General features: G+C 39.6%; 1 protein-coding gene across 2 annotated transcripts in view; it reads left to right on the plus strand.

The window, feature by feature from the left end:
• The first annotated feature begins 3,029 nt into the window (after nt 1-3,029).
• Nucleotides 3,030-18,460, plus strand: part of pkig (protein kinase (cAMP-dependent, catalytic) inhibitor gamma) — a 30,531-nt gene continuing 15,100 nt past the window's right edge. Inside the window, exon 1 of one of the 2 annotated variants that reach the window (XM_086032307.1) lies at nt 3,030-3,383. The gene's annotated coding sequence lies outside the window, so the exon portion shown is untranslated. Of the gene's footprint in view, nt 3,384-12,577; nt 12,739-18,460 lie in introns of those variants that run through there. The other variant, XM_086032316.1, reaches the window with a different exon arrangement.

Here is an 18,460-nt window from a genome sequence, read left to right on the forward strand (position 1 = left end):
TGTGCAATAGGTTAGAGATGAAAAAAAAGTCGGAAAAATGTTCAAAATTATGCATGGCAGGCATAATAATAAAACAATAAAAATGTCTAATAAACATTTACTTAATTTTCAAACGTAATGGTATTAGTAGACCAAATGCTAAAACATGACTCTTTGTTTTTTGCACAGGCACAAGTCAATACTCCATGGCATTATGGGATGTTTTTAGCATTTAACCTACATTTTATCAATATTTTCATAGTACTTTCCAAATACGTTCGAATGAGTTTGCCTTTCACGTTGGCAGTTCCACGCTTCCGTATGTACTGCATGCTTGTGGAGCCTATCATGTTGGGAAAAACGAGAGAACCTCTCAAGTAAGTGAAGTCATGGAAATCGATTTTCTTTTCTCAGCGCCCCACATATCAGTCAAGCCCCTCCAGTTTGGTGCCTTATGCCCCTCAACGTTCTCATGACCGTGGCTCACCAAGAAGCAGTGGGTAGTGTGCGCAACTCCTCTTGGCCGGAATGGAGTGTTTTTCTGTTCAGTGTCCTTGGGTGTCTTGACAGGCTCAATATAAATGTCATTTCTGATGATTCCTAAAGAAAAACAGACCCAGCGTGAGGGAAACTAAAGGAGGGACGCTCATTTGCTCATTCTCTGAGAAGTGAGTGCATGAAGAGGCTTATTCCTGTGATGTTTTCCCAAATTGAAGCGGACGTGGAGATGTCCACATCAATTTTGGTGCCGAATGGGCGTAGTTTACGGACAATATAAGCGATGTATATTAATCCTGATTTTAGAATGTACTAATTGTCTCCACTACGTTCGCTAACGTTTACGCCAAGACATGGGGAGGCATATTGATTTTGCCGATGAAAAAGGGTCATTCCAGATGCAATTAGTTTTTTACAGGCTGCTCCATAATGGCGTGCCCCCCAAATTGACTGGCGACCAGTGTTTTGAAATTGCTTCCTACCCATCGAGACGTCCTATCAACGGCCGGTGCGCTTGCGCCGATAACTGTTTTCGTGGTAATTTTATAACTTTTTGTCCTACCCGTCGTACATTCGGTTAAAAGCGGTGAGTACTATTTTCGTTTTTATTGAGTCTTATTTGACTTTTTCATTGCTTCAAAAATACTTTTGGCGTGTATTTTCCGTCATAGCTTTTAAGCATCGTAGCTTTTGAGCATAGTGACCACACTCATCACGCAGTGTATGTATACTACACGTCAGGACATACTACCCGCTTTCACCTCTGTGTAAGTATTTTCTTAACGGATTTTTTAAAGTTCTCCCTACCAGTCTGCATCTAAACAAAACAAGCTGAAAGCGCTCGGTAGTATTTTGGCTGTCAACTTAGCCTTCAGTAGAAATTATCACAAAGGGTAGGACAATTTGGCAGAACACCAGTTCAGGGTGTAGTCCGCCTTTCGCCCAAAGTCAGCTGGGCTCGAGCAGCCCCCGCGACTCTGTACAGGATATGCGGTGTTTGGATGTTAAATTTAAAATTTAATTTAAAAATTTAAATTAACGGATGGATGCTCCATAATGGGTTGATGATATCATTTTCTTGAGCAAAAAATACAAAGTGTTTGTTGGTGAAAAATGGACCATGTTGACAACAGCATCCGTCTAAGTTATGCTGTGATACGAAACAAAATTGTCATTACGTAGTTGTTTTTTTTCATTAATCAAATGAAATAAACCCACTTGTTGTCCCATTATTGTGTTGAAATTGGCAGGCGATGCCCATTGCTGTATCTCGCACTTTTTCACAGGAAACCTTTTTGCCATTGCCTTGTGCTAGCGGCTATATATACTAAAACTATTTTGTTTAATAATCTTTGGCCAAATTCAATTCAAATTACCTTGTGCAGTGCTATATATCATATAGCTTGTTAAAAAAACGTGGCCCTATAGGGATGTGACAACAGAGGCGTTTCTGCCATTTTTTGTTGTGTCATTTTCATGTGATCACGTCGCACAGGTCTGTTTTGTGCTTCTCGTGGAAAAATTTGCCCTGCCTTGTCAAAAATGTGTTTTCCACATCTAATTTTAGATATGTTGAACAGCGGAATCTCCCTCGTCTCCTCGTTTTCAATTTGATGACTTTTATGCAGTATTTTGATGTTTATTGCACACACAGTGGGGTAACTCATCAATCGCACAAAAACTGTTGAAGGTTAGCTAAAACATTCATCAACCTACATTACATAATATTGAAGTATTTGGGGACATGCAAGTGTCATCAAGTCTGTAAGAGGAGGAAGAAAATTGTACACAAAAAAAATCTATATTACGGTAAAATTTGTGTCGCCTAACCTTGAATGAGGCGTGGGGAGGAAGCAGGTTAGCCGTCCACCGGGGTAAGTTAGCTGTATGTTGCCAGCATAATGCGGGAACCTCCGGTAGCCAAACAAACAACAGACAGGGGTCGCACTGCAGGCTTTTATGACACATAAAGTCGTTCCCTATCGCACCTCAAAATGCTTCTCTGTCTTGGCTCTTACATGTCCCTCAAGCCACACATCGCTTCGCACACTCAGTCACAGACCATAACAGTGGAAAACGTTACTAACATTTTTGAAGATTTCAAAATGGCATAGCTTCCTTGATTCTTGACATATTGAGAAAATTTAAACACCGTTTTGTTTATTCAAGCTTTTTTCTGTGACATCGGTCTTGCTGGGAAAAAAAATACGTTAATTTTATTTTCACGTCCCCAACTGAACCTCTTTATAAAGTAGCTGAAGTCATGAAAATCGATTATTTTCTTAGCCCACAAATCCTGCTCGCCGCCTCCTCGAGGTTCCGGGGACCGAGGTTTGAGAACCACTGCCTCAACTAGCCAATTTGCTCACTCGGAATGTGAGCGGGCACAGTACTCAAGAAATAAGAACCCTCATCAGGTGGGTGTCTGCTTGCTGGTTTGATGCGCCAATAAACAAATCTGCGAAGGAACCCATGAAACACGCAGTAACCCCCCAACCCACCACTAAAAAAAAAAAAAAAAAAAAAAAAAAAACTATTTATGTATGAGCGTGTGATGTTGGTTGAGTGCAGAGCGGGGTAGGCTCCAGCCCACGGAGGAGTGGAGTAGGAGTGGGAGCCTCCACAGTGGTTGTCTCTCACTCGACTAACTCCATTTTGGAACAACAGCTGTTGGAAGAAGACAAGAAGACACAAGCAGCTTTTCACAAGCTCTTGTTTGTCTGCCGAACGCTGTTTGCTCATCATCAACGTCACATTGCAGCTTCGGCCCAGTTCGTCGTCTTTTTGTTTTTGTTTTTAAATATTATTTTCCCTTTTTTCTTCCGAGTGGCAGGAAACTTAAGCGGGAATCCATGGTGTTAAATGTCCATTGTAACAAGTGGATAAGAGGAGGCGAGCGGATCAAGGTTAGTGACGCTCTCGTTTCGTTGTCGCGTTCGGGACGTAATTTGATGTTTATTTTGGCAGTGAAATTGCGAATGGTTTTCAAATGTCTCATTTGGAGGTGAATTTGTAAACCGCGATATAGTCACGAAGCTGCGGCGAGCAGACAATACAAAATGTACCCCTTCTTTCCTTCCTTCGTCTTTGTCCTCACATGTTCCACATTCGCCTACTTATGTCACAATGTTAAATGAAGACATTAGAATTGTTGAATTTTGCTCATATCGTGCTCGCCTAGTGGTCATCATGCTAGCTGCCTGTTAGCCTTTGCCTTAACACTAGTTCGCGCATATCTTCTCCACGCAAAAACACGGAATCTTTTCATTTTGTTGTTGTGGTTGTCTTGGTAGCTTTGTACGCATCATCGTGCCTGCAGAATGTGAAAAAAATGAGCTGCACGCTGGGCCACTATTGCAGAGGCCAGTCGTAAAGGGAGCTTTTTGGGAAGCACCCACCAGGGACCCCCGCTTTGCTCGAGTGTTGCTGGGCAAGTGCCAGCATCACCCAGTATGAGAGACGACAAACTGCATGGCTTCTTGTCTGCCTCTCTGCTTTGCTCCCCCCCCCCCCCCCCAACGTTGCCTAGCAAGGAAACATCCCTCTAGTGCACTAAAATAAAATGAGAAGGTGATCACACGTTAACCAGTGTATCTCAAGGCAACGTGTCACGTCTTCGCTTGGAAAAGATTTTGATGTTGACGCTTTGGAAATTCTTGGCTTGGGGAAACTGTTGCTCGTCGGAAGTGATTTTATTCCAAGGCAAGTTACCTGCCTACTGCCAATTTGTATTAAGTCCCAAGGGTAATGTAGCTGAAAAGGTGACACCAAGGACACCACTTTGTAAATGTGGAACCGATAGAGAGCTGTTATTTGTTTTACATTTTCTGCATCAAGCAAATTTATGAATTTGAAATGCGTTCCACAATGTGAGATCTTGAATATACATCCCTTCTTCTCATGAAAGCGAAAATCCAAGCACGTCTATTCTCCTTAACAACAGCTTTGGGGAAAAGGAACCAGAAAGAACAGTCAAGTCAAATGATGCTAGGGGAAAAAAAACCTGCTGTCTCTCACTCACGCACACACATACGCACACAGACATAATTTATAGCCTGTTGACCTTGAACAGCACCATGTATGGCCACCATCCTGGCTTCTGTACTGAGCACAAGACAAGGTTAGCGGAGAAAAAGGTGTTTGTCAGGCAGCGGTAATGGGGTTTCCATCCAAATATTTCAACATTCTTCAAGCAAATTTTGTGAAAATGTGCAAAATGAACATGCGACTTATGGCCGCTTCCATTTGTTATTAATTTGTGAATCTTGAGAAGAGAGGAGACTATGCCATGAGATGACATCATATGAGCGCATCTCTGGCCACAAGACACTCAGCTGACTGTTAACAAAAGTGATCATGGCCACATTGCTGATTGAGCTTTTGTGGGTTGGAAGAACTCTGCTTAAAAAAATTGACACATTTGGATGGAATCCCCATTCCTCGTGTGTTGAGTAAGTGGGATTAATATCTGTTGCTGCCCAACATTAGCTGGGTTTCCATTGCTTTCAGAAATGCGCAAATTGCAAACTCCTCCTCCTCCATTATCTATACTGCTTATCCTCACAAAGGTCGCGGGAGTGCTGGAGCCTATCCCAGCTGTCAATGGGCAGTAGGTGGGGGACACCCCGAATTGGTTGCCAGCCAATCGCAGGGCACACAGAGACAAACAAACAACCGCACTCACACCCAGGGGCAATTTAGAGTGTCCAATCAACCTAACATGCATGTTTTTGGAATGTGGGAGGAAACCGGCGTACCCGAAGAAAACCCACACAGGAAGGCCGGGGCCAGATTCGAACACACAACCGCTGCACTGTGAGGCGGATGTGCTAACCAGTCGACCACCGTGCCGCCAAATTGCAAACTAGCAATGGAAACAGAAATTTTGACAAACCAATCAAATATTGGCAAAAAGTTTTTACGCTTTCATGAGGTGGATTTTGAGACGTGAAATTATACTTCATCGAAATTGTCGAAATATCGCTTTTATTTTTCAAAAAATAAAATGGAAACCCAGCTACTTTTATTGTAACTGTTTTGTGGTTTGCCTGAGAGCTTTTTGACCTCAACTACTGGGAGGAGGATAGGATCAAGCCTTGCTGAAAATAGTGAAAACGAATTATATATTATAATATTAGATTACCTACACCTTGCGTTCCCTCCCTGGTGGTTGGCTGACTACTAGTTGAGAAAGCGCTCCATTTTTGCTGACTATCGCTGACAACCATGTTAATTTAATTGTGGTTAGGATTACAATTTGATTAATTGTGCAGCCCTATGACATAATATTTTTATAACCTTAGAACATGTGCTGGCATCAGAACATGGCAACATGTTCTGATGCCAGAACATCAGTTCTGTATGATGAAATTGTATGATTTCAATTCAAAGCAGGTACAGAACATAAGTGTTTTCATGGAGGCCAGAGTTAAGGTGTCATACAATGGGTCTCTTTTGCAGAAAGCAGATCATGGTTCAGTACTTGAGAGATCATATTTCATGGATATATTTTACACAATATAAAGTCAAGTCACAATGTAAGGAGTTGAGGTTCACGGAAGATGAGACTTATTCAGAGACGCTGCTCTTCAGTCTGGGATGTCTCAACAATGAACAACTGCCATCCCATGCTCTATTTCAGAGTAGGCTGCACAATTGAATTTTACTCGTGATCACGGTTTTGACAAGCGTAATTTTCAGTATTTGTCATTTATTCTACAATGTTACAATGTCTTTTTAAAATATTTTTTAGCGTATTGTCTTGTTTTAACTGTACAATCGAGTCTGAAATCAAATTTTCTTGTTATTTTAAAATTTCATGTTACACAGGAAACTTACTAATTGTTTGTTGACAAGTAGTGCAGTATAAATGTTTTTCTGAACATGATGAATTCTGAATAATTGTGAATACATTATTGATCAAAGTTATAGTGATTATCATTTTGGTCATAAACATGCAGTTGTATTTCAAAATGGCGTCCCATTATTTCAATTGCTTAATTTATACATAGACTTCTCAGAGGTGGCGACGGGATGTTCACTGTCATTGTTCCGTCAGTTTGTCTCCCTATCTGCAGTAGTATGAGTTTTGGAAGGGACAGGACCGCGCTGCCTATGGCCTATTTTTCAATAGCTCCCTCTGTGTAATCATGGCGTTAATGTGCCCATATTTTGTGGACGGGGATTTGTCGGTTCAACGGCTCTGACCTCCAACTGCATTCTTTGCCCTACGCACTGAGGACTTAAGCTCTTCTGTTTTTAGCAGCCGGACTTCCCCATGAAGAGAAGATGAGAGCCCGAGGCCGCTCGAGCTGTCCGATTTTACACAAGTCACCAACACGCTCTGCTTGGAACTTCTACGTTCATTTTCTATTATTCAAGGGGAATGTGTGTCCTGCGCACATGCTTCAGGACATCATATGTGAGATTTGCTCAGGGCTGTCCTCAATCGCACTCGTACGGAGAAATGTGTAGGATGAGCCGCATTCCTTTTTAATGGGAAGAAACTAGCAGCAAAAGCGTTTGAAGTCCATGTTATATTTTTTCGGAAAATCATTGTAATTTTGCAGGAATAAATTAAAACTTTTTTTAATTTGAAAATTAAAAAATTAAGTATGATTATCTTCTTATTCCTTTTTTAAATTTTTTTTAAATTTTTTCCTTTAGGAAAAATATATCCATATGAGAATAAAGTTGTATTTTTTTTCTGACTCGTTCGGTATACGAAAATTAAGTTGTATATTTTTTTGGAAAAGCCAGATGACCCCAAAGGTTCGAAGAGTTGGGTATATTTCTTTCTATTTTGTGTAGGGATGGTCCCATCCATTCCACTGGATCGGTATCGAGTCCGATACAGGCCAAAATGATTGGATTGGTACCGGATTGTTTTTATCAGAACCAATCCATAAACCCAAACTATATCTCATATCCTCAATTTCGCTTTTCACGACATTCTAGCACGGGCTAGCGGGTGTCTACGTTTTCGTCAGACCGTAACTATAACTACTTCCTGGTTCCGTGTCTAAGAATCATGGGAAATGTAGTCCTACTAGCTTATTTCTGCGGGCAGACCAACGCAAGCTGAGCGTTTCTGTCTGTAGGTTTCCAGTGTTAGAATGTGGGACCAGCGGTGACGTAAACGGCACAGGCCGCTTCCAATAGCCGCCGTGATCGAGCTAAAACATGTTAGATAATGGTCAGTGCATTGACTTGTTTACAGCTGTTGAACTGTCAACCAACATTGTATTTAGCATTAGCCTCAGTAATAACACAACCACCGGTCACCAGATTGACTAGAGCCTGCTAGCTGCTAGTTGACGCTCACTCACACGCACACGCACACACTAAGGATAGAACGGTTTTGAAACACGTTTAAACAGTTTGGTTCGCATGCGTCCCATCGGTTCTTCATCGGCACACACAACTCTTTTTCTCATTTATTAATGAGCCGCAGCTGTGCATAGCAGTGCTAATAATAGCATGTGGCATTAATGCTAGCCGCACACAGCTATCCTATACAGTTCTCTTTTTGTACTATTTTTACAGAGGTGGACATTCGTTAGTGCGTTAGTCCGTCAGTGAGCGCTTGTCAGTATTTCAGTCCCACCCAGTTGGTCCGAGTCAGCCAAACGCCGTCCAGAATGGACTTAGCGGCACCGCGTCTCACGCAGGTGCTTCACACCTGACACATAGCCAAAAAAACCCCCAAAAACAGTGTTGTCTACCTTTTGGTCCCACATACCGCATTGGCGTGTCCCATATTGTTTTTATTTCCCTGATCACCACACCGTACTTTGTGTCTGTGTGTCTGTTGTTTTTATTATATTTTATTTCTTTATTTGGCTGAGTGTCTGCTTGTGCCGTGCCTGTGTCTGGTGTGGAAATTATGTTCCCGACGCCGATAGGCTGATGATGAGAAAGATATCTTTTTACTCTGACACTACAGATAGTGCAAAAGTATATATTGTGTTAATTTGCTGAGTTGCGTTTTTTTTTTAACAGAGCCTGAGTCATTTTAATTTATATTCATACAAGATATTTTATTGTTCAATGTGAATTTTCAATGTTTAAAAAGTGAAAGATAATTGCACTTAAAAAGGATGTACTTGACTATTTTTACTCCATCTTCATCACTGTATCAGCAGCATTAAAAAAACAACAACAAAAGCAACGATACTATCGTTTATCGTGATGGTTTCTTGGAAATGTATACTTTGGAAAAATCTGTTATCATGACAGGCCTACACTTATAATTAGCAACTCTTGGAGTGACAGAATGAATCAGATCGGTATAGGCGAATCCTCGAGGCAGCAGTATTGGTATCGGATTTGAAAAAGCGGTATCGAGCCATCCCTAATTTGTTGTGTCCCTCATACTTGGAATACTGTGTTTGCTATCACGTCACATTGAACAAGTCAATCTAATGAAGTGGCCGGTGAGCAGACGACTTGAATGGATGACCTCAGGCTCTCATATGGCATCATACCAACTTTGCTTTGAAATGTTTACATTTGTTTTGAGCGAGCATTTGTAACACTGTAGCCGCCCGTGACTTTTTGCATCTGATGGAAAGAATACAGTACATTGCGTATCAATGGATGTTTGATCCATTTGCCCCTATAGAAGCGCGAATTAAAGATGTGACATTCCTTTGAGGACTTAAAGCAATTGAATCGCAAGGCAGAGGTGGCTAAGCTGATAAAGTAGGTCGACAGCTAACAGTATTTGCAGGTCGATTACACTCGCTCGCCTGCTTCTCCTGTGCACGTGTCCTTGGGCAAGACACTCAACCCCCAAATTGATCCCAATTGTTATTCCAACACACGTGACACGACTCGGAGTGAGACGGTGAGATAAATGAGAAGTGCTGTACCCGTCGTCACAATTTCATGGTTTTTTTTTTTTTTTACAAATCGATACAGTTGGTCAGTCCCCATGTGGGTCTGTAGTTATTATTATTTTATTGTATATATATGTATATATATGTGTATATATATATATATATATATATATATATATATATATATATATATATATATATATATATATATATATATATATATATATATATATATATATATATATTTATTTTTTTTACCACGTATTGAACAATCTGAAGTGTTGAAAACAGCAGACGATCATGAAGTATTAGTGGCTTGACAAACATGCTGGTTTTTTTGTTTTTTTCCCCGAAAAGCTGACACTCACGGAGACGTAAAGATTCTGTCCAACCTTCTAGCGATATGTTCCTGACCATTCTACATTTTTAAGACATCATATGGACATCACACTTTGATGTCACATGTACTTCTGGGTGGCAAAAGCTCAAGTAATCTGTGATTGGACCGCCAGCATACAAATCCTTACATGTCATTTGACCATGACAGAGCCATTGAGAAAACAGGGAAATGGCTTCAATGATGATTTTAAGTGCCTTAGTAGTCTGAAAGTGTGAAGAGACGACAAGATGATGCGCGTGAGGTAAATTGCTCAGGGGGGAGGTGGAATGCTGGCTGTAATTTACATTTCAAGAGATAAGTTGACTCAAATATAGACTTGGTGGAAATTCAGATATCGTTAACACAATCATTGAGGCACTGGGTAAGGAATTACTTTTTCAGTTGCGCAGATTGTTGGCACAAACATGCTCTTTTCTCGCAAAAAAGGATAGCGCACAGATATTGTCCTAAACGATTAATTGATTATCAAAATAGATGTCAATGATTTGATTAATTGAATCTACACCTACAACACACATTACAATACACCAATAGTATTTTCTACTAATTTTATGTTTAAATAATTTTTTGTGTGTGGATACGTTGGCAATGTGTTTAATTTGTAATTTAATTCATCATGCCGATTTATAATCCCACAACGGGAAATTCAATGTACTGTACACTCTACATCGAATGACAGAACCGCCAATCGATCGTTTTCTGTTGCTAAACACTGTAAATAAGTGCAATCACAGTTACTGCCTTGGATCAAACATTTAAAGGGACCGTTGATTGGACTGAACATTGGGACTTATTTACATTATAATGATGCTCATTATTTATGGACGGGGACTGATTTTTTTAAATTTATTTTTTTACACACATAAGCATGACTGTCATTGAAGGAAAATTCATATGTACCGCCCTACTCATGTCCATTTCAAACAGAAAATATAAACGCGATTGGCACAATATTTTGGATATTATTGATGTTAAATGTGAGTTCCTATGAGGAAAAGACATCATCACCTCCATAAAATCTAAAATATTGTGGCAATCGTTTCTATATTTTTACAGGTTGAAGTGGACAATAGTAGGGATGTGCATATGAATCTTGGTGGCAATTGTAGTTTTCAGACATTTAGCAACGCAATTTTTTTCTTTTTTTAGATTCCATAGGCAGGCAGCTAGCCCTGACAGCTAGCTACCGCAGCTAACTGGCTAACACCACTGCAGCTGTCGGGGCAGCTGTTAGCATTAGGCCACCAAGGTTAGCGGACTGGAACTGGCTTCTTACTAGCCAGACACGGAGCTCCGCGTAGCGGTACGGTAGTGCGGTAGGCATGAGCGAAACTATATTTAAGCTGCTTGTTTCCTCATTCTCTTATAAGTGAGCCATGGAGAGGATAATCGTCATACTATTTTCAGAGGATGAAGTTGGCATACATTTTGGTGCTGATTGATCGCTGCTTTTGGACATTATCAGTGATGTACAAAGTATGTACAATGAGTTTAAATGGACAAATTGTTTCTGGTTCTTCCACTGACTACCACCAAGACACGGGAAGCGGTAGGGGGGCGTGGCTAATGACTTTGTTTCTGAGCAGAAAGTGGTGGTGTGGAGAGTAGTCAGTTATTTTCAGATTTCTCCAAAACAAATTGATGAAGTTGAAAATGCAAACTAATATCATTTTCCTGATCAAAAAATACATAAAGACAGTTTTTTAAGTGAAAAATGGGCCATCCTCGCTGGACTGTTACTTTAATGTATAGCAGCCGTTCGCCCTAAGTTATTGCTTCCTACTTAAAGATACATTGCAAGCTAAGCATGGTGCTGGAAATACTGTATTTATTCTGTTCATTGTAAGGTATGTAGGGCTGCCACAAACTATTATTTTGCTAGTCTTATTATTTTAGCTGTAATTCTTTACGGCGTTTTAAAATTGAACCAAAACTATACACTATGCAGAGTTGCACTAATACATTGAAATTATCTATGTATGCAAAAAGAAGTACTTGTATATATATTTCACTCTTCTTGGGTACCAAGACTTTTTTTTTTTTTTTTTAACGGAAGGTAGTGAAATCAGAGGAGTAAATTGGGAAAATGCTACGTGCTAAAGAAAACTAAAATAAACACTTGTATTGGTTCTTAATTTTGTTTTAATTTAAACTTTATCAAAAAGGTTTTTGTTATTCTTTTCACTAGTATTCATAATTTTAAAAGTAGTAAATTGATCTACACAATCAAAAAGGAAGACCTTTTTTCTTGCACTATAACATAGTATATTACAACAAACTTAATTATGGATTTTATTGTTATGTGATGCGGATGAGTGGCACATATGTTGTTTTTGTGTTGAGTGCTGATATTTCCCAGTTCATGAATGCATCACTCTGTTCGCGAGTGAGAGAAAGAGAGAGAGAGAGAGCAAGCATGCGCTTCCTGCTTCGATGTCCACCACAGGCATAAACACACTGAGTTTTGGTTGTTAATCAACGAGAATTTACTGAATAATGGCTGCTTAATCCTTAGAAGATGCTACGACGTGTTAGCATTCCAAATAGGAGCGTTACATCAGACACACCGTAACGTGTGTATGCTAACTGCAGCTAGCTTCTAGAAACAACTGTGCCTATGTCAGATATGAAATAAGGCATAACTTGCTTCCTTTTTTAAAATGATTGGCATCCCCATCGTGCTGCCATGAAAGGCGGGTTTGCATTGTATTGAGTGTATTTGGTGAAATGCGCCGTAACTTTCGGACTCTGTTGCCAACACGAATTAGCCTGTAGTGTAGTGTAAGGCTTACACTACTTTACCCACAATGCTTCTGTTTACATCACCCGGATTACCACCATTGCGCATGTGCGTTGCAGATAGGAAAACAGCCAGCGGGAGAAGAGCGAGATAAATAAATATATATATGCCAAATAAATAAATATATAAACAAACGACGCGTCGACGATTAAAATTAATTGTCGACGATTTTGATCATCGACGTCGTACTGATTAGTCGACTAATCATGGCAGCCCTAAAGGTATGTGAACAAAGTCTTAATGAAGCAAATAGAGAGGTTGTCCATTTCCGTGAGACAATTTGTTGTCGCCACAAAATTTAAAGGCACAACTGGGACACGTTTTGGTGAGCTTGTGCATTGCTTTTTCATTGCTATTGCAGCCAAGTTAATGCAGTGTGCTGTTCTCTCTTCCAAACACATTAGCATACATTTCACAGGCAGGCTCTCAGAGTTGAATAAACACAACTTTCCATCTATTTGTTGAGAAGGTTTTTAATCAAAGTGTATTATGCTAATGGATTTCATCCACGGGAACTGATTTGGAAATCAAGTTGATGTGTCCGTTTTTTGTCCTTGCAAGTTCAGTCTAGAAGAATTAGAAGAGCCCGTTGTCCTACAAGAAAAATTCAGTGGGCAAGATTTATTGCGGAGGGATTGATCTTTTTTTATTTAATTAAATTTTTTTAAGTCACTGTGATGTGACTAAAGTGCGAAAATCAGTGAACATTCAACGTGATGAGATGGAAAAATGCTGAAGGCTATGTGGAAAAGTTCAGTGTGACAGGGAGTAATTGGCTTGTGATCTGCTTTGTGCTTTGTACTCATCCACCTTGGGAATTTTTAGGCTTGGTCTGCTTTAAACTGTGTCATTGCTTCTCTCAAAAAGGCCTTTATTGCAACTCTCAGAGGAACAGTGACAAGCTTTATTGATACAAGACTGCTCACAGATATTACACAGTAAACTGTTGACTTTGAAAATGTCTGCTAATTCGAGCGTTATTAAATATCTTTCCTCCCCCCATCTAGATGTAATGTTTTGAATGTTTTCTATCAGAAAAAGTTGAACGTTAACACAAATATTCTTATGTACATGTTTTGTTGATCTTACTTGTAATAGCCTCCCCACCAGCGTCGCAACCACGAGCCTGCGCCCCTTCCCTGCCCTCTTTTAGTCTTCTGGCAATTGCCAGCCTGTCGTTGTAAATTAAAAATCGTTCAGCCTGGAACCATGGGTGTTCCTTATTTTAGTCAGTTTTCCATGTCTCTCAACCATAATTTTGAGCACAGTACACACAGATGTGCTATTTTCTAACAACAACGACAAAAGACTGCAGTGTACACTGCACACAACCGTCTTGTAGTTTTCATAAAGATCATTGCTAGGATTTTCCAGTTAATTTTTATTTGTAAGATGACTCCCGATGAAACTGTTTAATGAGCTGTCAGAACAGAACTCAGTGCAGCAAACAGAAGAATGCAGTATGTATGGACGTCTTTATGTGTGGACCAAATCCTCCGTTGTGATGTTCTCATGATGGGCCGTGTTTGATTTTATTTTAAGAATATGCCGCGGGCCAAAAAACAAAACAAAAAAAGTGTGAAAATGGCATCCGGGATGAACTTTGGACATCCCTGATACACTGTGTTAGCCATTTATTTTTGTTTCATTTTGTTTACCATGTTGAATGACGCTTTTATTATCTCACTTTCAGAAAAGTGCTGCATTTCCCCCCCCCCATACGTTCCCCCCCTTTTAACTGGGTAAATCCAATCACATGCTGCTCCTATCTTCCACGACATGAAGCAGCAAAGTGTGATCTTGAAATGACTTGATGTGCCATAACAAACGGCGGAGGTTAGACTAATCGAGTTTCCAGCTTGATGCCTTTTCTGCCGCCGTTTCTTATTGTATTAGGATGTCCGGAGAATGATCCTGCAGCCAGATTTTCAGTCAAATGGTGATGATTACGCAAATAGCAAACAGTAAAAGGTAGGGGTGTAACGGTACTCTAAATCACAGTTCGGTTCGTTTTTGGGGAAACTTCGGTTTGGTATATTTTCGGTCCCCCAAAAAAAGTTGTTGTTTTTTTTTTTAAATACCGGTATGTTTATTTTGAAAAGATGACAAGTAAATGGTACATTTTTTTGAAAAAATAAATAAAAGCGAACCATTCAAGTGATATTCTAAGGAATTACACCAGAGTAAAAAATACACTAACAATAAAGATCTCTTACTATTGTAAATTATTAAGACACTGAAATCTTGAAACACTCATTATTGCTAACTATATTAAAACTCTTTTTATAATGGAAAAAATACAGTAACTTTAAAAAGTCTTTATGAAATTGTATAGACGTTTTAGGCATTGAAATCTTTGAATGGTCAACAGCATATTGTAACGAATTGGGTTATCTGTGTTGTGGTCGGATTTGTGAGGGGGTTGCCATCGAGCTCTGGCTCTTTTCTGACTCTCTTTTTATGTGCCGCTACCCTCCTCTCCCGCATGCAACAGTCAGTTGCGCCCGTGCGTAAACTCTCGCTAATAAGTGGACCGAACCGAAAATGCCTTACCGAAATGTGTTAATGCATCCACGTGTACCGTTACACCCCTAGTAAAAGGGAACCGCAGCTAGCAGGGTAAACATTCATCCGTCCTTTCTTGTTAGCTCTCTGTCATTTTCCTGTCATGGTTTTCCTTTTTTTTTCTTTTTTTTTTGGTCATCTATTCCCTATCGGTTCCTTGCTCTCCTCACACTCATCAAATTATCTTCCCTTTTCTCCTGCCTAATCAGGCCAAGGCACCCTGCTCAGCCACGTGTGTGTGTGCGCATGTGTATGTGCGCACGCATGTGTGTGTGCGAATGCAGAACCTGGGAGAAGGATTGGGCATAAACAACACGGGCAAACAAGCCACCTGCTTCCTGCTGAGCTCTCTTGTTATTTAATGTGCGGATGGAAATAGAACTGGGCAACCTTGCAGTAGAATTAAAGTGGATAGGGCGGCCAGCTAGTAGAAAAATCCCGCAGCACAACATCACTTTGTTTATTATGAAAAAGTAAATAGAACATTATTGGAAGGATATACAGTTGAGCTCAGAAGTTTACATTGTGGTTTGGGGTTTTCAGTTATTTGAATTTGTTCAATTGCAAGAGTTGAATGATTATACAATGACTTGTATACAAGAAATTTGAATGACAGGGTCAAAATGAACCCATTAAGGCCTAAAGCGCCTCAAACACCAGCTCCACAAAGCCTAAGGTCATCTTTGGAATTACCCTCGAAAAACCTGAAGTTTTCCTTGAAATTCAACACCTACAAAATAATTAATATCTCAGCCCCTGTAGCAGATACAATCATAATTCCAAAAGAATTTGAGAGCGTAGACATGTGGCTTTCACACAGACGGATGAATCTTTACTGTTTGATGAATTGAATTGAAGATGTAAAAATAAAGTGTCAGTGGAAGAGAAGCACTATTTTTAATTAAAAAAATCGAATTGGAATGACCATCCTCTATTCTGTTCCAAAGACGTTGATATCGTCATTGTCTACAAACATATACAGTATCTTAACCATATATCACGGTCGACTGGTTCAAAGTCCACAAGCACGTCGTTTTTTTCACTGCCGTCACTTATTTCAGAGCTCCCGCGATCGACAGCGTCCGCCATTATGACTCGAAAGAATTCCGGAACATCCTGCGCGGGCTCACGACACCGTCACGTGTATATTCTGATGCATTTCATTGTCTATAAGCGACCGAGAATTGGATTAAAAAAAGAAAATGACGTATACGCTCTCCCGGCTTTAAAGCTGGAAAGACGCCTCGGCGCTCCCGGCTCTAGTGGTAGAAACGCGGTTATGCGCTCCCAGCCTTAATGGTTTAAACAGGCTCAAAAACAGTACTTGCACATATTCACCACAGTCTTGTAATATCTAAAACTCTTGCTAAATGTGCTAGATCTTAGCTGGACATACCAAGAACAATAAGGAAGTCTAACTCAATGAAGATTGAAGGAGAATTGTAGATCTACTCAACTCAAATTTTAATGGCGCTTTGATAACTGCTGTACCAAAGCGCAGGACACAAAACACAAAATAATAGTACTACAATCAATAGCCACAGATGAGTTAGAAAGTCTTTCGGAGACATTTCATCCTGAAGAAATGAGGGTTCAGAAAAGTCATTAAAGGATAAATATTGAATATGAAACTCATTGCGACCAAACTGCATTTCCAAATAACTTGTGTTTATACTTATTTATACTTACAAGTCACACTTTGCTTGATTGCATGAACAACTTGAAACTCAGAAATGCATAGATTGATAGAATCAGAATTATCTTTATTAGCCAGGTATGTTAAACACAGAACTGTTTTCTGGTATAGTTGGAATGAGTCTACTTCTATAGCAAAAAAACACTGTATATATATATAAACATATATATATATATAATATAATATAATATATAATAAATATACATTTAGGTCACGAACCAAAATGTCCAAAGTAAAGCGAGTCATAAAGTAATAAAAAGTGCATATTTGTTCATACTTAACTGACCAACAACAAGTGTGCAAACGATACAATGTGATGGAGCTACAACTATGATTGCAGTAATAATGGCACAAAAGAAATCTGCAAAACGGTAAAGTGTCACTATGAAACTATTACTACACTGTTTATAAAAGTAAGAAATGACTTAATAACACTTGCTGAAGGCAGTGAAAAATCTAGTGTTCCAAATAAGTTAATTAGGCTTGGATGTTGTGATGACGGGACCAGTAACTGGGAATGCAACGACCTGGATGAATGAGAATATTCACAAGCAACCAGCAACTCTGTTTTTGAAGAGCATTTTCACGGTTTTATAAACCGAGCAATTAACTGATGGAGTAATCTACAGATTAATCACTGATGAAAATACTTCCAATCGCATTTTCCAAACCTAGTCTCAATTCATCCGCCACGGTACATCTATCATGTTAATTTCTTCTCAACTTTATAGATACCAGGTCTGTCAGAAAAAGATCCAGGACTAGTTTCACAAAAGATATTTCATATCCAAAGTACACGTTTTCCCCTTCATAGTAATTTCCCTGCACTCAAGGGCACAATTCCAGCCATCTCTGCCATGTCTACATTCACTCCTGAAAGGATTCTTCTATTTATTGTTTTGTTTAGTTAACCAGGTAAGACAGCTAATAACAGCAGAGAAAATGCAAATGCAAATACAAATACATACTGTACAGAGTGACAAAGTTACATAATACGTTACATTACATTAGGGCTGCTCGATTAAGCGATTTTGAACCGAAACCGAATTTTCTGGATAAAACGATGTTAAAAACGTTCAAATCGGCACATTCATTTTTTTTTATTTTTGGTGTATCTAAGCCACCGTAGTTTCCTTAGTATTCCGTTTCCTCCCACGATCGCGCATACCGGACAAACTACAACACCATCCATGGCTACCGGTGATTCTGCTATTTGCTCAGGCAAGTGAGCGTTTAGTTAATAAATCGGGCAAATATAGATCTGTAGTGTAGTATGTGCCCCGCATGTACAATACAACCCATGAGCAAGTAACTCAACGTCTGAAAGGCGTCCCTTTTTTTCTCCTCTACAACGGACCTCTGGTCCAGCCGGACTATGGATCCGTACTTAAGCTTAACAGTGCATTGCATTATTGAGTGACAGTTTTGCACTAATCATTGATTTATGTTTAAGCAAGACCAGGGAGAAAGGTGAAAGGCTAGTCACGAGCTGGTTGGCAAAATGACTTGCTGACAGACTGTTTGGTTTACAGACTTGACTGTCTACCTTCTCTCATGTTGATGATTTTGTTTCAGATGGTATATGCTCTTTCTTCTTTCATTATTGGTTTGATTAAGAACAGATCTGAAATCTATTGTGTAAGTAAAATGCTGTTAATCCCAATGGATTGTTCTGTGTGTAT

Source organism: Filicampus tigris, chromosome 1 (genome assembly GCF_054856515.1).
Source record: "Filicampus tigris isolate MCC_2025a chromosome 1, RoL_Ftig_1.0, whole genome shotgun sequence".
Lineage (NCBI taxonomy): Eukaryota > Metazoa > Chordata > Actinopteri > Syngnathiformes > Syngnathidae > Filicampus > Filicampus tigris.